The sequence below is a fragment of the Coregonus clupeaformis genome, chromosome 35, assembly GCF_020615455.1.
Source record: "Coregonus clupeaformis isolate EN_2021a chromosome 35, ASM2061545v1, whole genome shotgun sequence".
Taxonomy (NCBI): Eukaryota; Metazoa; Chordata; class Actinopteri; order Salmoniformes; family Salmonidae; genus Coregonus; species Coregonus clupeaformis.
Window position 1 is genome coordinate 25,743,362 of NC_059226.1, and position 21,793 is coordinate 25,765,154.

At 47.0% G+C, this 21,793-nt stretch overlaps 1 pseudogene; it reads right to left on the reverse strand.

Moving 5' to 3' along the window:
• The window catches only part of LOC121551133, a 100,858-nt pseudogene that overhangs the window by 20,142 nt on the left and 58,923 nt on the right, over positions 1–21,793 (reverse strand).

Sequence of the window (21,793 nt, forward strand, 5' to 3'; positions counted from 1 at the left end):
CATGGTATAGAGCTACTGTACATGTATAGACACTGAGCCTGTTTTGGCGGTGATGGTTCTATTTTTGCTAAAGCACTTGATATTTGATCTGGGTTGACTATTAGACTCTCAAAACTAGAGGTCTGTATTCCTGGTCCGGAGAGATTTTGAAACAGCTCAATCACAGATTGATTGATTGACAGGGGTAATGATTCCCCAACTGAGCACAAAGCTAGAACAACAACCAAAGAGGCAGCAGAGAGAGGAGTGAATGCCTGAACGCAGCTCTCCAGCTCTCCAGGACCAGGCTTAGAGAACACTAGTCTGAGCCAATGTACACACGGCACTAATGCCATCATTACTAAACAGAAGAAGTACATGGTAATGAAGCAGCTGGGGTTCTAGTTCACTTACTTTGGATCCTCGCTCATTAAAGATAATCTCCACATCTAGAATCTTTCCAAATTGCTGTGGTGAGAAAGGAGACAAGAGAGGAGAGATGGAGTTATGAAAAGAGTCAGAAAATGGTTATTGTTGCCATGCATTTAATGTTACAATTGTTATGCAATGATGTCAAATATATATTGTGAGCTTATCAAATTATGTATTTTTAATGCAAAATAAAGGTACTGTGTTATCTGTGTTATTTCTATTTCATGAAATCAATTACGTAAACAATTGTTAAAACAAATATTGTAAACACAGTAGAGTTAGAGAAACAGAAGATATTTCACACAGAGAAAAGCTACATCAACATATGGCAAGGTGGTTGTTTGTAAGGTTGTGATGTGAAGCAGCTCCTGAGGAAAACTACTTTTCTCAAATCCCTGAAACTGGGATTTGACATGAAGAGAGACAGACCAGCAGGGCTTCTGCCTGCCCAACAAACAGGTGGCTTTCTTTCTATCTACACAGGTTCCTGCCATTTTCTCTCTCTTTCGCCTCCTCTCCTTTTCTCGCTCTTTGTTGGTGTGAGTGTGTGTTGTTTTCCCAGTGAACAGGATTCGAGGGATGGTCCCAAGGGGTTAACATGCTCAAGCCTTTCGATTTAACAGGCTCGACTTCGGAGCATTAGAAAACAGAGGAATGAAAGCCAATCGCAAGTTCCCCCTAATGAGTGGAGTGAGAGCCACTTTTAATTGCTGTCTACAATGGCCGTATTATTTCATTAAAAGTAATTACCCTGTCAAGCGGTCCGCATCGCCTTCATTTGGACACAACAGGGAAGAAATAGGCCTTCCATGTGGTCGGCACTCAATGGGAATGGATGGATCATTTTGACTGAGCCACTAATAGGGGTTAGGAAGAACCGGCTATTATCTGCCTGCTCCGGCCATAGGAGAGTGAGGAGAGTGATGAGGGGAGTGGGTCTGGTGGAGAAGCAGGGTTTATGGGCTGGCAAAACACATATGACATCCTTCATCCCCAAGGGTCAAGTGCTGACCCTCACAACGCCTGAGAAAAAAAGTCAGAGTTATTTATGACCTTCCCAACAGGCAACGCCAGGGGCGTACATCTTTTTCATCTGGGATTGCAATTCTACATAGGCCCCCTCTCCACATCTGCCTCGTATGGCGCTCAGCTCCATTGATTCCAATGGTAGCGCTTTACCGCACCCGGCTCCATCACACACAGAGGCATTTACATCCCAGCGTGGTGCCCCTCTTTGCATGAGATGACAATGCTTCCCCATGCAATGTGCAGATGCTAATTGTTTTAACCAAGAGTAATGGGCTTGTGGCGTCAATTAATTCGTTTCTGGGGAAGTCATCTTTCCCACATGGCACCGGGGATCTCAGCCGCTCCGCTCCCACACTATCCTCCCTCCCTACACCCCTCCACGCCCCAGCTCAGCCCCAGCTCAGCGCAAACAGCTGCATCAGCACCACCGCCAATAAACAATGGCATCAATCGGAGGGGTCTCAGGAGACAGAGACAGAGCTGGGGGACTGACGTCACCTCCTTCCTCACCCCCAGATCAGACATAGTAAACAATCAACATATCAATAAGGAAATGAGAAAAAGCATCCATTGGGGAAAAATCATAGGCGCTAGTTAATATTTGTATCTCGTGAACTCTTTTTTATGAGACCTCGCTCGTTCGCTCCACTTCCTATCTGAGATGCAAATGCATTTTTACACTGTGATCAACTGGAATGCAGAGCTATCAACCACGGATAGGGCACCATATGTATCCCTGCTTCTGATAGGCTAAAACACCTGAATGCTGTGAGGAGGCTAGCTATCATTAGCATAATACAGCATGGTGTTGTAGTGTAGAGTGCTGCTACTGTCTGGGAGTAGCAGAGTAGGGGCTGGTGAGATAGACTGGAGCTCAGTGTGAAAGCATGGTGGCCAGAGGTCTGATTGCCCAGAGATGTTTCTTCACTGAAAGCCCTCATCAAGCAGCCGAGAAGGAGTACTGTTAAAGAACCCAGGAGCATAATGAGGAGGACACCCTCAAGCAGCACAGCATGGTACGCCGCGCTACCCGAGCTAGCGCTTTGAGTGTTTTCCTTTCACTCCTCTAATCGCCCGCTCTCTCAAATATCACACTTTTCTAATCACTGATTAAGGTCCGCAGCAGTCGCCTTAATGAGGCTTTCATTCTGCGCCTCGTTAGTGACTCAGAGGGTCATCCTCTGCACCCTTAACCCCTACGGAGGGGTAGGGTAACTCTCAGACCCTCCCTCCTTGTTTAGGGGCTAGCTAGCGTCTGTGTTAGCTCTCTGCTGGTGGCTGATGGAGGGCCCATGCTAAGCGTGCAAGTCACTGGAAAGCTGGAGAGAGGGGCTCTTCACACCGTGTGGGAGCAGATGGAGCTCCTGGGGGCTTGGCAGCCATTCGGTTCGGCTGCGCTGCGCTGGGTTCCACTGCTCCACCATTGGCACATGCACCATCTCACCGTTACCTTTCCCTTTCGCTTTCCTCTGCCTGCCTGTATGTCTGCGGGCTCTGCTCATGTGTAACGGTAATGGTGTATTGAGCCCCTGGCGTGCAGGTCGGCCATTAGAGCCAGAGGGATGGGGCTGCACACCACTGATCACACACACCAGGGGTGGAGCCGGAGCTGAGCGGCACGTTAATACAGCACAGACATGCTATCTCCTCTCCCAACCAGCAACCAGCTCTGCCCACAACCATCAATCCCAGGACCCAGCCATCGACTGCCTGGAAAGTTAGGGAGGGGCTGCTGGGAGGGCCACTGCACACACCCGTCGGCCGGGCACACAAAGCCTCCAAGCTAATTACTGAGGCAATTTGGATTCCACAGGACCTGCTCCAGAGCTGAAACAATAAACCCAACAATCAGACACACGGAGGAGGGGGGGGGGGGGGGGGGAAGGGGGGAGGGGAGAGCAGCCGTGTTGTCCAGTAATTTATTACGCCGTAGCCAGGGCTCTCCTGTAATTAATATTATCAGTTTGACGTCGTCTCCATAACGATGAAAATTAACGCCTGTAGCTTATAATGACCTAAATTAGCGTGCAACATTCAAATTAGATTTTTGGCAATGCTCCCGATTCGAATCCATTATAATTCAATAATTTGTTTGTTGTGTTAATTTTTAGGACTGGTGTGAAATGCGAGACAGAGAAGTTACACTTCAAGGTAAAAGAGAGTACACCTGTTCAGGGATCAGGATGAATGTGTGTCTGGACTTTCTAGAGAGAGAGAGAGAGAGAGAGAGACAATACACACTCCAGGCAGGTACCGTGACATGCGTGGGTGGGTAAAGAATGGTTTCTCCCAGTGAATCTAGGGAGAGGGAAGGGATCTCACCCCAAACATTTGCCGCAGGTCGGGGTCGCGGAAGCGGAAGGGGATGTTGGAGACGTGTAACCTCTTGGGCTGCTGCTTCTCCGAGGAGTCCGAAAGCTGCAGCTGGAGCTGCAGGGAGACCTCTGATTGCGTCACGTCATCTGTCTGCCAGAGGGAAACAAACAGCAGAAAGACACAAGCAGCTCATTAGTTCCTACTACTGTACCTTCGGGTCACATGGTGAGGGGGAAGAGAGACAGAGGAGGACCGGCTAACTAACTTAGCTATTTTTCAATCTGGCGAGAAGCAGAACACGATAAACAGCTGATGAGTTATGGTTTAAAACCTGAGGTTATGCATTACAAATCTGCTTATTAATCTCTTGCACTTAGCTTCTGGAGCCACAGGAAAGAAAGATTGAGGGGTTTTGACAGAAAGGCATATATGATCCTAGCGCTTCTGACACATCTAGACTTGAGACACATTATTGGTGGTGTTTGCTCAGTGCCGTAGGAGTGCAGAGGCCCAGAGCTCCTGCGTTGTTGTCTCCATCATTATGTGGATGCAATGCTACATTGTGATATAAATGACATGTCTGATGTCTATGACAAATCCACTTGTTTCTCCCTCAGACAAGAGTGATGAATTTCAACCGGCTGCTGGCTTGTTTACTCAAACCGACCCAGTTTCAGAGGAAGATGGTTTCACAAGATTTGTTTTCTGTAAAAAACTTCACTGGTCATCAGAACCATTTATCCTCTCCATGGAAGGATCATTAGGGACCAACTCTGTCAGCATAACAACAAATTGGATCATTTAAATGTGTTTACCAAAATTAAAACACAGACATCTTACAGACACTTCTGGTGTTGTGAAATAAATGAAAAAATGATGAGAGGAGGGAAAAAAAGAGGAGAAAGAAAAAAGAAAATGAGAGAGGGAACAATAAGGAGCGAGGTCTGGCTTAGAGAGAGAGATGGTACAATAAGGAGTGGGCCTGGTTTAGAGAGAAGGGGTACATAAGGAGTGGGCCTGGTTTAGAGAGGAGGAACAATAAGGAGTGAGGCCTGGTTTAGAGAGAGAGGGTACAATAAGGAGCGAGGTCTGGCTTAGAGAGAGAGTGGTACAATAAGGGTGAGGCCTGGCTTAGAGAGAGAGGGTACAATAAGGAGTGAGGCCTGGTTTAGAGCGAGAGAGGGAACATAAGGAGGCGAGGGCTGGTTTAGGGAGGGGGGTACAATAAGGAGCGAGGCCTGGTTTAGAGGGAGATGGTACAATAAGGAGCGAGGTCTGGCTTAGAGAGAGGGGAACATAGCAGGCCTGGTTTAGAGAGGAGGGTACAATAGGACGAGGCCTGGTTTAGAGAGAGAGGGGTACAATAAGGAGTGAGGCCTGGTTTGGGGGGGTCATAGCAGGCCTGGTTTAGAGAGAGAGTGGTACAATAAGGAGGGTCTGGCTTAGGGGGAGAGAGGGAACAATACAGGCCTGGTTTGGAGAGAGAGAGGGTACATAGGAGCGAGGCCTGGTTTAGAGAGAGAGAGTACAATAAGGAGTGAGGCCTGGTTTAGAGAGAGAGGGAACAATAAGGAGCGAGGCCTGGTTTAGAGAGAGGGGGTACAATAAGGGGCAGGCCTGGTTTAGAGAGAGAGGGTACAATAAGGAGCGAGGCCTGGTTTAGAGAGAGAGGGTACAATAAGGAGCGAGGCCTGGTTTAGAGAGAGAGTACAATAAGGAGCGAGGCCTGGCTTAGAGAGAGAGGGGTACAATAAGGAGCGAGGCCTGGCTTAGCGAGGAGTAAAAAACTGTTTGAATATGATATGTAAACTCCAAGTCCCCAGCGATGTGCTCCATGAGCAATGGCAAACACTCCATATTACACTGGCTGGCTGGAGTCACCTACACAGACCCCCAGTACACACACCGCACACACCGCACACCGCACATGCACACACCGATGGAGAGAGGGCGCGCGGGAGGGGGCGCGGGGGGGGGGAGGCGAGGAGAGTGAGAGGCGGAGAGAGAGAGAGGGGGGGGAGAGAGAGGAGAAGGGAAATGATTGTGAAGGGCGAGAGGAACTTTAGATCTAGAAACAAAAAAGGCAACAGACTTCACGTACAGACACACACACACACACACACTCACACACAACCTCTCTCCACCCTCCCAACCGCGTGGCTGCAACCCTGGGTGATACATCTCCCCCATTTAGGAAATGGGCTGGGATTTATTCATTATAATTCATCATCACATATTATCATTATCATCATGATCGTAATTGATCGCCTTTATTATTCTCATTATCATAATCACAATCTCCACTGTAATGGCCCTCATTTATTTGCTTTTATGGCCCATTCGGAGATGGTGACATACATTGTTAACACTGACAGTTGTTTGATTCAAGGTCCCACTTAGTCTCCCCTCCAGCCATCCAGGTAGGGCACGGTGGTGATGGCAGGTCTGAAAGTCCTGTGTTCAGTGATGTTCAGTGATGTTTAGTGATGTTTAGAGGTTATCATGTGGAGAAGGGCACAGGAGCCAGTGGAGGGGTGAGCTGGGCTAGCTAGCTCCAGTATCAGGCTGGTAGAGTAGTAGAGGGGTGAGCTGGGCTAGCTAGCTCCAGTATCAGACTGGTGGAGTAGTGGAGGGGTGAGCTGGGCTAGCTACTGGCTCCAGTATCAGGCTGTGGAGTAGTGGGGGGGGGTGAGCTGGGCTGCTAGCTCCAGTATCAGGCTGGTTGGGTAGTGGGGGGGTGAGCTGGGCTAGCTGCTCCAGTATCGGGCTGGTGGAGTAGTGGGGGGGTGAGCTGGGCTGGCTAGCTGGCTCCAGTATCAGGCTGGTGGGTAGTGGGGGGGGTGAGCTGGGCTAGCTGGCTGCCAGTATCAGGCTGGTGGAGTAGTGGGGGGGGTGAGCTGGGCTAGCTAGCTGGCTCCAGTATCAGACTGGTGGAGTAGTGGAGGGGGTGAGCTGGGCTAGCTAGCTCCATATCAGGCTGGTTGGGTAGTGGAGGGTGAGCTGGGCTAGCTAGCTCAGTATCAGGCTGGTGGGGTAGTGGAGGGTGAGCTGGGCTACTAGCTAGCTCCAGTATCAGACTGGTGGAGTAGTGGAGGGGTGAGCTGGGCTACTAGCTCCAGTATCGGGCTGGTTGGGTAGTGGAGGGGTGAGCTGGGCTAGCTGGCTCCAGTATCAGGCTGGTAGAGTAGTGGAGGGGTGAGCTGGGCTAGCTAGCTGGCTCCAGTATCGGACTGATGGAGTAGTGGAGGGGGTGAGGCTGGGCTAGCTAGCTCCGTATCGGCTGGTTGGGTAGTGGGGGGTGAGCTGGGCTAGCTAGCTCCAGTATCAGGCTGGTAGGGTAGTGGGGGGTGAGCTGGGCTAGCTAGCTGGCTCCAGTATCAGGCTGGTGGGGTAGTGGAGGGGGTGAGCTGGGCTAGCTAGCTCCAGTATCAGACTGGTGGAGTGGTGGAGGGGTGAGCTGGGCTAGCTGGCTCCAGTATCAGGCTGGTTGGGTAGTGGAGGGTGAGCTGGGCTGGCTAGCTGGCTCAGTATCCTGGTAGAGTGTGGAGGGGGTGAGCTGGCTCTAGCTGGCTCCCGTATCGGCTGGTGGTAGTGGAGGGTGAGCTGGGCTAGCTACTCCAGTATCAGGCTGTAGAGTAGTGGGTGACAGAGTGAAAAGGGGGGGGGGAGGAAGGGGGGTCTTCAGTGTTCCATGTCCTCCTGTGCTGGGGGTTAATAGCCTGAGTAGCCATGTTGGGTCCCAGGGTGACACCACGGCAGACAGATGCCCGACTTCTGTGGAGGGTGATAAGGCATTAGGGACCCCGGGTCAATCTGTTTCATCGGTCACACATCACTCTCGACCTTTACCGTATGTTACCAACTACACCGCGTCCTCTGCCTGCTCTTGTGTGTTAGCCTTTCTTCCTTCTCCATGTACACACTCATCCACCTTCTTTTTGTATCTTGTTGGAGAATGAGATGGTTTCAGTGTAAAATAATGACATGCGTATTACCATAGGACCGGGGGTCTACAACCTTTTTCTTGCCCAGGGACCCCTTCCCAGGCAACCGGCGACCCAGGGACCCCATCATTCGCTAGAAATACATTTTTTCCGTTTTGTCTTATCATCCGGTGAATGATAAAGGCAAGGAAAAGTTATCAACATTTAAAATGAATAGATTTGGTAGATAGTTTTTCATTTTTTTGACCTCCCCACATTATAATTGGAAGAGGAAGTGTAAACTCTTGTGTGTAAACTTGTTGTGTGTATGTACTGACATGTATGTGTAACTGATAGATGCACACACACGCACACTACATGTTGTTTTTAAATGTATGTAACTTGTAAAGTATTTTGTCTGTAAAGTATTTTTCGTTATGTGTCGGACCCCAGTAAGACTAGTTGTCGCAATTGCCGTCGGCTAATGGGGATCCTAATAAATCAAATCAAATCAAAAACTCTAACATAGCCTATTAGCTAGAAAGGTAACTCCAAACACATTTACGCTAAGAGCAGTTGTTTAGCTGGTTAAACAAAGGTTAGCCATGTGTTGGCAAAAATGAAAGCCCAAGACAAGAAAGCTTACCAGCAGCCAGCGGCACTTGCCGCACTGGTAGCCTATTCACGGGTGCTTTTTCAAAGCCTATGTCAGATACTCCAATGAGTGTAATTGGCTCCAATGAGTGTAATTTGCTCAATATTAGGAGTTGAAGAATAATGTTGACATCATTAGAAATGTGATATTCTCATCTGTTCTACTTCTTGTATGTAATTTAAAATGTATTTATTCTGTTGTTGCTAGTGATATTCATAAAAACATTGGGGGGAAAAATCCACTTAATTAAAAAATATATATTTCCACGGACCCCCTGCAATACCTTGAATCACGGTTTAATACTCCTGCCATAGGAGACCACGTTCAGTGGCACTTTACCGTCCCGGCGGCTGCTGTCACAGTCATGGCGAGGGAGGCTGCTGGGGGGAGGATGATGCAACCCCTGGCGTCATCCGCCACCCGTTGTCTGCCGCTACCGCCACCGCCAAGCGTAGCTGTCATCTCAGGTGGCGAGTCACCCACCCTGCTTCCTGTTCACTCATTCCTCTAACAGACTCCCTCGCCGTTATTTGCAAATCACTTGCAAAGTGCTGTGCTCAGCACATCCCCCCTCCTCTCAGTGGTATTACAAGCACATATTGAAACTATCTGATTGACCTGCCAAGCAGGTAGATTACATCCGATTAAGTGGGGGGATCCGGTCGTCGCTCACAATAATTATAATGCCTTCCTTTAATTCATCCCCCCCCACCACCCAATCCTCCATTGTTTGTTTCCTCTTCTATAAAGAAGCTGCAAACGCATCCCTTCTTCAGTCACCTGAAATAGCAGGGGGTTGAGAGAGGTAGAGTAGAGCCCCTCCTCCATCCCTCCCCTCCTCCCTCCCCTCCCTCCCCCTGGCCTCTATTCATTTAGATAACACAGACATTCCCTTTAACTGGGTCCTATATATACTCATCATCCAGGCCCTGAGAGCCATAGGCTGCTAGAATCTCTTGCGAATCGCAATATCTCTCTAAGAGAGATCGTCTGAGTGAGTGTGCGTGCTCTTCCATGTGCTTGAATTGTATGTGTGTCTGCATATGTATAGCCCATGTGTCTGTGTTATCACAAGCTCCCAGAATCCACTTTGGATAGTCCTCATGCAGCTGACACAGACTTTGAGAAATCTGGAATTGAGTGCAGTCCAAACGACACTGCCTTAATTTGTTATCTGAATAAAAATAATGATTACTCATGAAATCCAAACCCAACCTCTGACTATTTGAATGGCGCTTGCTAGATAACGAGCTCCGCTTTTTTGAAACAGAACTTGCTGGCAGCCCTCAACTACAGTCCCATTCTCTCTCTCTCTGAGGATTTGGAGAAAGTTTGGCTGCCTCTTTCTATCCTCAAGTCACCCTCTTTCATGTGAGTGTCGTTTGAACATGGGAGTCACACAGCAGGCCCCAGAGGTCTGAGTCTGGACAACAACACCTCCCTGGGTAGAGCAGGACTGACTGGAAAGATAGGACAAGCGATCTCTCATTAAGCACACACTGCCAACCCTCCGCCGGGAATTCACACAGAATCCATACATTTCATTCTCTTCTCTTCATGACTCTTTTAAATCTATCGTTTTCTGAGACAGGCAGAGTAAAGCACTGAGGGTGGGAGCCCAGTGAGTGCTGATCTGCTACCCCAATCTGTGTTTCTGCAGGGTGTCCTAATCAAAAGACACCGCGCCCTTCTGTGGCACCCAAAGCAAACAGGCTGGGTCTGTCATTAAAGCAGGGGAGCGCAGCGCGGAGCAGCAGGGGGGTGCACAGCGGTGGGGCGCTCCCCTACACCAGCCGCCCCCAGGATTAGCCAGCCACTCTGTTTACAGCCCTCTAATCTGATCCCTCTCTCCTCACTGGCAGGGAGAGATGAGAGAGAAGGAGGGGGGGGGGGTAGAGAGAAGAGAGAGTGGGGGAAAAGAAGGGGAGGGAAAGGGAGGGGAAGAAAGATAGTGAGAGAGGAAGGGAGCCGTGAAGGAAAGCAGGGCCGCCTCTCATCTCTCCATGGCCCCGTCACTTGGCTTTCTTCACAGCGGGCGGACAGATGAAATAAATCAAATATAAATGGCGAGAGCACGGAGGGCGGAGGAGTGAGTGGTGTGGGGATGAGGGAGGCAGTGATCCGGCGGGGTTCTGAGCAGGGGAGTGGAACCTCCTGCAAAGTCTCTCCTTACTCACTAACACACTTCAGTTATCTGTAGCTGCCATTAAGAGTCAGCCATGACGCGGAGTCTCACACATCTTCAAATCAACATGATTTCATTACAGAGCAATGCCACAGTTATAAACATGGCCTTGCTGTATCTGTACCTGGACATTACAGCTGCTTTTTCCACCCATTATCCATGGTGCTTCAGTGTTTCTATGGCTAGGAAAATGGAGTTGTTAATGATATTTTTTATGGGTGACTTGAATCCCTCAGGGGGGCAGCCTTGACCCCCAGCTGACCTCTCCCAGCAAGTGTTTTCATGTGAGAGGAGGAGAGGAAGAGAGGGAGGAAAGGAGAAAGGCTGACTAAGTCAATTTTCTCTTTTTATCAGGATTAGAGAGGGAGAACAGACTTCCGCTAAACCCTCCTCTCTGATCCTCACCACCTCTAGAAAGGGTGAATCCCAGGTTATGGCATATTTTATATATGAAATATATTATGTATATTTTCACTTCATTTAAACCACATGTCAAAGCCTACCTAGTGGGCTCACATTGCTATAGTGTTTGCTCTGTCCTATTTGTCCAAAGTATAGGCTGCTGAATATGCTGAACTCAACATATTAACTATGACAAAAACTACTGTCATATGTAGAATTTTATATATTTAACTATGGAAAGTATCTGTTAATTTCTGTATTTACATATCAAATTCTAAAAAATACCTTTAAGATGTTTTAACTACATGGAAAAAATTGCGATTAATATGCTGAATTCCATATTTTGTGAAATCGTGTTATGCTATTTACTATCTTACTATGGAATAATAGCTGTATGCTGAATTCCCCATATTTAACTCTGAGAAAGTGTCTGTGGATAACCCTGGCTTAGCGGATGCTCCTCAGGAGGCAGTGCAATATGTTGAGGGACATTCTCAGAGGTTTATATACATTTACAGCTAATTAGCTAATTTACCAATTAGGCAGGGCTTTTTGGCTGCTCTTGCCCAGGCCCCTGCACATAGAGTGCATCTTTCCCTCCTATCCTTTCCACTAACTCCAAAACCAAATGGATCAGGGGGGGCTTGTACCCCCTTTCACAGAGACTAAATGATTAATGTGTACAGCATGTTGAATCTCATTGGCGGAAATAAATAAACACCTCGGTTTCCACGTTTTCCAGAGAGCTTCTCAAAAAATGCACTTTCATTTCCCACAGCGTTTACAATTAAGTTCAATCAACTCCAACTCACCAGAATCAGCTCCACGCTTTGACATCTTTATGTATTTTCTGACATCAAAGTCTACTCCTGCACCCTTGAACACTCTGGGTAGTTGTGCTGCGTTACGTTACCTAACCTAACACGTTGCACACCTTATACCGTAAAATGTAATATTCCATCACTTGCGGTATTCCTGCTTCCAACCTTTATTAACAATCCTACTGTTAATTGTTTTAAGGCGAAGGTTCCTTAAACACCTCCGGTCATCGACCTAATTTAAGATAATGCCAGGTGTGTATTGTGTTGTTGGCGGTACTCACCGGTACAGTCGTGTTGGCGGTGATGGCGGGCGTGTTGTTGTCGGTGCCGGGCGGCTCACTGTGCGTCTGTGTGGGGTGTAGAGAGTCATGGTGTGCTCGGGCACCTCTCTGCCCAGTGTAGTCCTGTGTGGGGGAGGGGTGGGCGCTGCAAACTCGGCCGGGATGCCATTCTGTGGAGGGCGGGTACTGGGCAGGGGTGTACGGCTGGGCCATGGCTTCTGGGGGGTTGGTGGCCTCTTGGTTACCCTGTTAAACAAAGAGGAAAACAGAGTTACATTCATTGTTCCACATCACTCGTGATTAAAGTTCCATTGTTAAACAGCGGAGTCGTTGTTAGTAGTACAAGAAAACAACGCAGCATAAAGCCATGCTGGTTTCCCCCAGTGCTTTGGAGTAGCTGGGGGAGATGAAGGGTTGTCCTGCAAACTAAGTATCTCAGGGAATCTATCATATCATATTTCACCCCCAATTAAGGATTCCTTGATCATTATTAATGAACAGTCTATGGTGTAGAGCATGGTTCTCTGGTGGTGGGGCAGGAGCGAGGAAACTCAATTGCACTCATGGCAGAGCGCAAGAGGAAAGATCATTAATTATACAATTTTATTAAGCCGTTGATTCAATGACAGTTCGGTTATAGGAGCGGCCCGATTCCTTTCTGTGTTCCACTTTTCTTCTTTGAACATCTACTACCTGCATCTTACTTGATATATCTGTCCTGTCCTTGGCTCTTCTTTCTCAGCCCCTCACTCATATACCTCTCTCATTTTGTCCTACTTGTCTTGTTCTGTCTCTGTGCTCCTGAGTGACTTAAGTGATAGATGGCTGGTAGAGATGTGGCAGGCACTTTGCAAACCCCTTCTCTCATGCTGGTGCACATTGTTAAGCAGAGCAATGATAGGACTACAGGAGAGCATGTCTTATTGTTCCACTACACTGAGCCCTGCTGGAACAGATACCAGACCTCTACATTAAAAAACCCACAATTGTGTTTTAAAAAAGGTGAGACAATAGCCGAATCCAATACACATTCCCGCCAAATATCCTCAATCAAATTTGAAATACAGATCACCGAGCTGCCTAACTCCTCCGATAAGAGAAGACAAAGAGGCTTATGGTAAGGGGAAAAAACAATAACAGTAAACAGATAGAGAAGTTTCTGTCTCTTCCTTTACAACCTTACTGCTGGGATGGAGAAAGAGGAGAGATAAATGCTTTTTATTCCTTTTTTTCTCACTTGTGTGCATTGCTGTTTGGCCTCCATGTTGCAGGCAGGCTTCCACAGACAGCCGTAGCTAGTTGGGCTGGAGGAGAGGAGAGGGGCCTGTGCTTTGTGAGGGATTCCGTGCAGCACAGCGCTTAAATGTTTTGGAAACAATGCTACACTGATGTGTTGCCAAACAAACCACAGTCCAAACCACTTGGCCAATTAAATGCCTCCATTATCTAAATGAAAAAAGAAAGGCCCTTCAGCCTTGAGAGATGAGGAGGATTACCAGCTTCCATAGAGGCCACAGTCTCAAGGCCTGCGCCCTAAACTCCTCCCTGACCTCACCTACCCTGCCTACCTCCATCTCTCTCTCCTTACCTCTCGTTCCCCCCGTCTCTTTCTTCCCTCTCTCTTCGTGCTGAAACTTTTAAATCTCTCCCCCTGTGCTCTACTTTTCCTCTCCCTCTAGTCATGCTTATATAACCCACTTGCATTGCAGGGCATCCTTATTCAAGGCGACTCTTGATGTCGGCAATTTTTTCTTTAAGCACCCATTTCAAGGAAGGGGGTGGTTAGCTACCTAAAAACGGAAGGTTCTCTGGCACAGCACACTGAGACCTTTCACATAGTGGTCTAACATCAACAAATCAGTTTGGAGAGAAAGCTTGAGTCCAGATGACAATAAGGCATGTATGAGAAACAGTTTTCACACCATAAGGGAGATCAAGGTTACATTAAAGCATTCTGTTAGACATGGCGAGGCACAGAGCACCAGTGTATTTGTGTCACGCCTATTGTTCTTGAAGCATAAAACAAGGGCATGGGACTGAAGCGGGCCATGTGACACACAACACTGGGTAACAACCTGGAGCTGGGAGGGAGCGGGGGGGAGGAAGCACACAAAGTGTTGTACTGCACTATACACACCACAGCACTGTTTCAAAGGGCAGCAAACCAAAAGCAAGGAGTGGGGGGGGGCTATGAGTATAAGCGGGGCTCATTAGTAAACACAAATAACACTGGCTCTCGTATGATCTTCCCCTTCTCTCTGATTATGTGACAAACAAGTTATTGAACTAGAAATAACTAGGAGGAAAAAAAGGGCCCATGCAAATCAGCAGGAGTAGCGTTGGTCCCTCTCCGACCACACGCCCTTTTAGCTGGTGCTGGCTTAGCATCATCATGATAATCCACAGTGCCTGATGAAAACCCCCACACCATATAAACCATAAAGCTTTCAGGCGCAGGCGCAGTTCCCATCTCTCCCATCTCTCCTGGCTCTGAGGGGAGACGTTAAGTTATGGCTGGAAAAAACTGCTCCTGGTCGTTTGTGTGGTGTTATCAGGCCCCGGGCGGCAGCGCGTTCGTCCACCTTCAGGCGTGTTGCGATGGGCGAGCAGGTCCCTCCGTTGTAATTCAGCGCCCCCGCACAAGGCCAGGTGGTGGGAGTTAGCTAAACCCCTCCTCCATCGACAGGACCAAGGGGAATACAGGAATCCAGACAAAACAGCCACCTGTATCATCTCCTATCTCTCTCTCGTCATGCTATCTCTTACTCCCACCTCTCTCTCTCTCCATCTCTCTCTCCTTTCCGCTCCACCCCTATTACAGAAGAGCACAATAAAAAACCACTCTCTTTAATCTTAAGCACTCTCCCAGTGTAAAATTGGATTGAGACCTTACTTAATAAATCACTTTTGTAGCAGAGTTTTTGTTTTTACAGTCAGCATTAGGCCTCTGTCTAAGTGCACGGTGGTGGTTGGGCAGGCCCAAATGGCTTGGACTTCCAGACCTGATCTATGGGAACACAGGGCAATGGACAGGTGGAGAGAGATGCTACTGTAACTGCTAACTGGTGTTAGCTCCTTTGATGATGAACTCCATTCTATCTCCATGATACCATGGGTGGACTCTTGGCCAGTGGCCAACAATCTCTGATCCTTTTCAGCAAAGTTGCTGGGGACTTGCTCTCTGAGTCGGCCAGGCAGGGATGGGCTGATCACATACAGTAGCTGGGGAAACTCATATCAGCAGAGTGGTGTCAGTTCCTGTACTGTGCATGGGAGGTCAGAGGGCAAAGCTAAGGCTAAAGACAGTAGGCGACTAATTGTGTTGCATTGAATCCAGGGGGAAATCACTCAAATGGGAGCCACTGATTATATCAGCTATGATGTGTGATTGAGTGGGCAGCTTTATGGCTTTTACTCAGACACCTCACCTCTCGACTCATTGTTAGGGACAGGAAACCTTAAAGGTCTCTACCACACAGGTTAATCTGTCACCAGATCCAACATTAGACCTGTTACAATTTTAGATGATCCATTTGAGATGTTGAGCTACAAGAATACCAGGTGAATATCGAGAATATTTTCATTTCTGAGTAATTCAGCACATATTTGTGTTTTGTAGCCTACATTAGTTACTGAACTAGCATGTTGACAGGAACCCTTTAAAATGTTTCAAGTTTTCAGAACTTATCCAGTGCAGTGAGTCCAAAGGAGAGTGTGGAGTGTTTTCTAGCGACAGCACAGCTCCAAGACATGGAAGAAACACTCATCTCCCTTTATGCTGCCTCACTGAGGGAAGGCCCTGTGACAAATCCCATTGGGCCATTGCAGCAGAAAACAGAGTGGGGACAAGCGGGTTCCTACTCAACAGTGTGCAACGTAAGCTGCAACACAAACAAAACACGCAAGACTTTCCAGCCAGCCGGGCGCATAAAATACCCTTGTTGTTTTCAACCCCGCAACTGACACCCAGCTAATTGAACTCCAACAAACAGACGGCAGAAAAGGCGGGCGGGCCAGTGGGGCAGGCCTGGGATGATTTTGAACATCCAGCAACTGGCATTAGTTTTGTCTTAACAGGCACACATAAATAAGCTTGAGTCTAGCTAGGTCATTTTAATTTGGCAAAGCCATATTATCGTGCTCCAACACTCCGTTAGTTGCAGTGTTAGCAGCGCTAGCATCTCACCAGAGGCTGCAGCCAGCCAGGGAGAGCCTGTTAATTACAACCACCTGCCATCCATTCCAAGGTCAGTCAGAAAAGCCCAACTCAGAGGCAGAGTAAACAACAACAACAAACAAATCCTCCAGTTGGGTTTCTCGTGATGAAGCAGATTTCGGCGCACCCTGGCTTTTCCCCCCTCATTGTCTGCCAATTACAGCGAAACTTTGTGAGGGAGAGAGGGGAGAGAGCATGGAGAGGTGGAGATGCAGCGGCCCAATTTAATGCAGATTTGAAGCACCTGAGAAAAGCCTTTGCATCCCCCTAGTACCCCCAGTGTTCTTCCACACCACTCTTCAGCAGGTTTGGGATTCCAAATAGGCTAGGCACGGCATTATTATTTCCCTTCATATTTCCTCTCTTGCCAACTCTCATCTCTTGGATAAATACTGCATCTACACTCCCCCTGGTTAATTTTTTCACACCGTGTTTTTTTTCTTCAAGAGCCTTAATCGTTTTCACATGTCACTTATGTTTCAATCCCTCTAACATGATTTTTCCTAATTATTGGGGCACTTATTTGTATTCTGCCGTGTTCACATGCTAGTCGGAACTAGGAAACTCAAAATGTCCACTTTCTAACTGGTTGAGGCACACATGTATAACTTGCAACCAGTTAAGTCAGAAATGTCAGGGTTTCCTATTCCAATATGTTCCCCCTCGGACGGGTATTAAAGGGAGAGTTAATTTCCCTCTATCCTTGTTGATTTCTTTATTACATTGCTGCTGCACCTTTCTACACCACACTCCCGAGTCTCGCCTGTGCCGATCGAGATGGGACTGCTCTTAGCTTCTGCTGTGCTTCGACTAGCAAGTGTTACTATACCTCAGAGGGCGACTGAGCGCCACTTAATAAACAGACAGACAGAGGATCACTTTAACTCCTGTACATTTAACCTTCTGTCTCCTCCTCACCCACCCCCCGCCGTAGCAGCCATGCATATCTATCTTCTGGGGCTGGAGAGGCCATTAAAAAGCTCCTAATAAACCAACAGGCTCTTTAAAAACAACTATAATTTACAATATCCCATGCTTTCCCCACACCATAAAAGCAGATAATTTGCCTCTTTCAATGTTGTTGCCTTTTTGTTGTGTAACAGGCATTTACATCAGACTAATTATTCCAACTTGTTGTCGGAATTTAAATAGACATGTGGGCTTTGTGTTTTTAAATCAACTAAGCCGCGCATTGCTTTTAACCTGATCAAATGTACTACAATAAATCTCAGTCCGATCCGATAGTCTTTTCCCCTCTCAATCGTCCTTCTCATGTATCAAATTACATGAAGATTGATATTGTATACTTTTATTACACATGTTCTAAATTATAAGACTCTTCAATTTCTAAATTGCCATTGATCACGGAGATAAAGACCTATCTGAAATGAAAATTGATGATTGAGCAGTTGATCAGGCACATTATTTTGATTCTGGTCATACACATGTAATCAATTCTCGTACCTGTCATCCACTATCTACCTAATCTAATTTCCGGCAAATTAGTATTTTTCTACATAATTCAACGCTGATGAACTACCCAACTTTGGTTCGGAACCAGCTGAGTGTCATTGTGATGTGGTCTCTCTTTGAGGTTATGATAAGGGCCAAGTGCCTCATAAACAAATGCCAGCGCTTAAACATGCAGGAATCTCCATGACATTCGTTGACCGCTGTGACAATGGAAAACATATGCAAATGAGACAGTGTCACTCTCATTATGACCCTGTCACTAACTCTACCTCCTACTGTAGAGATAGAGAGAGAGGGGGAGACAAACACAGAAATAAAAGATCCTAATACCGGGAAGCAAACGTAAAATGCACCATTTACACTGTCTAACTCTTTTCTTCCTTTACTCAGATCTGTTCTTCCTCCCTTTGTAATCCTTCTCTTTGGTTTCCTTTTGCCTCGGTGGGTTTCTCTTTGCTCTGCGCCGGACACCGGGAGGGAGGACAGATTTACATGGGCCATATTCTTTGAAGTAACATGCCTACTCTCTCCTTGTAGCCCAACTCATCTAATCAGCAGCTAATTCCAGTTTTAAGATTTGAGAATTTTGATTCATCCATCCATCTACCCCAATCGGTTATCACTGTCGTGCTAACTCTTTTTTAGTCCTCCTTTTGTTTCCAGCCCCTCTGGCAATGGCGATGGGAGAAAAGGAAGAGATATTAACAATATTTACCCGTATCCTCTCTCCTTAATAGGGTTATTAACTGTGATTTCTTATTGTGGTGATTCTTAAAGCTTGGGAAAACTTGTACTTCTTGTCTGCTGATTTGCTCATCTGATGTTGAAAAGGGAAGAGGTGAGCGTGGTGCAGAGTTAGTGTGATGCAGTGGGGGGGAGAGGAGTGAGGGAAGGAGAGGGCGGAGATGGAGACCAGAGAGGCTGGAAGGGATTTTAAGAGGGGTTCAAATCAGGGAACCGAGGATGGTCCTATTACAGACACATCTAGGGCGTTCAAATCGAGGAGCTCTTCCACTCCAGATACATATGTATTTCACTGTTTAATAGGCCGCAGACAGGGACAGCTTTTCCAACTCAGGAAATGTGTCTGCTAAAACTCTGTCACGTCTTTTGTCCCAAATTCTCTCCCCTCTTCAGGGCTAACTAGTGGGTGCACTCCCCAGACACACGTCTGCAGGTTGACATTGCTGAATGGCTGTTTAAATGCCTATACCGCTCTGCCAGATCCCTGATACAGCATTCCAGATTTTTCTCTTTCCAATTATAGGGAGGTAGTGGAGGGAGCTGGTGAAGAGAAGGAGTCTCTGTCAGCTCCATATGATTCCCTCTAAAGGGTGTCTGCTAAATCATTGATGTGCAGTAAGACTGTTTCATTGTAGATGGGTTAGCAGCAACAGCTAACAATGCTGAATTATTCATCCTTCCCTAAAACCAACTGGTGCTCTGTCTCCTCCTCTCCTCCCCCCTCCCCTGGGACAGGTTGGGGGGAGAGAGACATGGAGGAGGAAGAGGAGAGACCACTGCACGCGTGCTGCTACCTGACCACTTTAGACACCTCTCTTTCTCGGCTAACTCCTGCATGAGCTGTGGCTGCTGCTGGTGCTTCAGTCTCCTTTCCCTCACAGTGTCAAGCTACAACTACACTGATAACCACAGAGGATTCTCATGTTATACAGAGAAAAAAACTCCCCCATTCGTAATGGATAGCTTCAATGGTTACAGTAGTTAGAGTAATAATGCTATTTAAAACAGACAAGGGGACTGTCGGCTGTCCTCATCTATTGGGTGTTGTTTAAAGGTGTTGTTTTAAAGTTACAAACACTCCTAAAGTGATCCATCCCTAAAAGGCTGGCAAAGGTGAATTACAATCACCATCTAAAACCTGGCAGTGTATGGCCGAAACACCTGATGGAGCCATTTTAGATAATAATCCTGTTTAGAGAGCCCAGTACACCTTTCAGAGAGGGGAGATTGGATTGTTTGCATTAGTGACCTGTGGAGGAAGTAGAGGCAGTGTGGGGAAATGCAATAGCCCAATAGCCCCTAGCCTTTATTAGATTCAATTCAGTCTTTCATAAACAATACCTTACTTTTCAAAAAGAAGGAAAAAATCGACTTAGTGTGGGTAACCCAGCACTTCCCGGACACACTCCATTTATTTTCCCCAATTAAATCTCTTTAATTGGATTGAGAGCTGGCACCTGGTTTACACTCTGTCAACCACGCAATCCACAGTTTGATGTTGGAGCAGAGCCGTGGCGCAGTGCATTGTGTGTGTGGGGGGGGGGAGGCCGCCGATGGGGGAGGGATTTAGAACATGTCTCAATACTCCACAATTTCACTGTGATCAATTTATCAATGGCTTTTCTCCCTCTCCTCCTCGAAAAAAAGCCCACACCACCGCTAAGATGGGAAATGCCTTCACACACCCCCCCACGCACACACACACCATACACACACACACCCGTATGCATTCACACAAATGCATTGCACCCACATTCACACCCATACTGTGCATTACACACACCCACACATTAACCCTCACACACATGCTAATAAATACATTAACCCTCACACACATCTAATAAAGTACATTCACTCTCACACACTGCTAATAAAAATACATTAACCCTCACACACATGCTAATAAAGTACATTAACCCTCACACCCATGCTAATAAAGAACATTAACCCTCACACACATGCCAATAAAGAACATTAACATTAACATACATACATCACACCTACACAAACTCAATCTGCTCCTGAATACAAATCACCGCCCAAACATCGTACAGAGATACAAATCTGAGAAATGCATCCAGTTCAGTGACACACCTTAAAACACTCTGAAACTCTCCGTCCCTGAATTATAGCTAAGCGAAGGGGTAGAGAGAGAGAGGGGGAGGGGTAAGAAAGCCACCACAGTAAATAAACACAATTTCCTCCAGTGACATGCCCATTCTGTTGGGGCCTGACTCTAATTATTCTAAGCACTTTGAAGGATGGCTTTCCACTGCATTAATCTACATATCCCCTCCCCCATCCACAGTCCATGCCTCCTAACTCCCTACCCCGCAATCTTCCTAAACCAGGGGATATGAGATTGACTTTGTTCAGTCAGGTGAGGAAAACGTCCTTTAGCATGTATTTTGTCTTTCCTGTGATTTCAGTCTATAACACTTCTTGTATGTTTCAGTTGAAAATGACTCCAAAAACAACTCCACACAACATCCTAATGAAAACAGCAGCAGTACCCAAAATAAATCAGTGTTGTCTCATTATGTAAAGCCAGAGCTAAAGGAGAATGTGGTTTGTTTTCCTCTGGGCTCACCTCTCTCTCGCACTCATTTGGAAGCGAAATCAATCGATAAATCACCCCGAACATCACTCAATCAATAACCTATCAATATTCACCAGATCAGACCCCTCCCCTGCGAGAGGCCATCTTCAGTAAGAATATGTCAGGCAAATGGGCTTTTAACATAATACTCTTCCCTCCTGCTGAGTGCAAGATTGATGTGATGCAACGTATACATGTTGACACAAGCTGTAATGGTGATACACAGCTGGCCCCATGTTTCTCATAACAGAACCAGGACACATATCTGATAAAAAAGCCCATTACGTAAAAAAGTGGAACGCTTAGATTCTTGATTCATAAGTGTATATTTGTCCAAATTACACCCAGACAGATCAAAACTCTATTTCAAACAACATTGCTCACTGATTAAGGCTGCATTTTTGTTTTCATACATTTAAACTTATCGACTTTATAAAGAAGTGCCCTCCGGTGCCTTAAAAAAGTTTGATAAGGAGCAGGGAGAGAATGCAATCTCTCTTCATCAATTAGTGCAGTGTTCTGGCAGAGTGGTTAGCAGAGCAGAGCAGCGACGCCTCCAGCATATCCCTCCCTCATCCGCTGTGGGGCATCATGGTAATCGTCCACAGGAGGAAGGAGAGCCTCTCCATAAAAGGTGGTTGTGGGACATTCTCATTCCAGTAAGTGATGAGGCAGCCTATGGGGGGAGGTCAACCTGGCAGTGTGGTGCCAGACACAACATCTCCATCCACGTCAGCA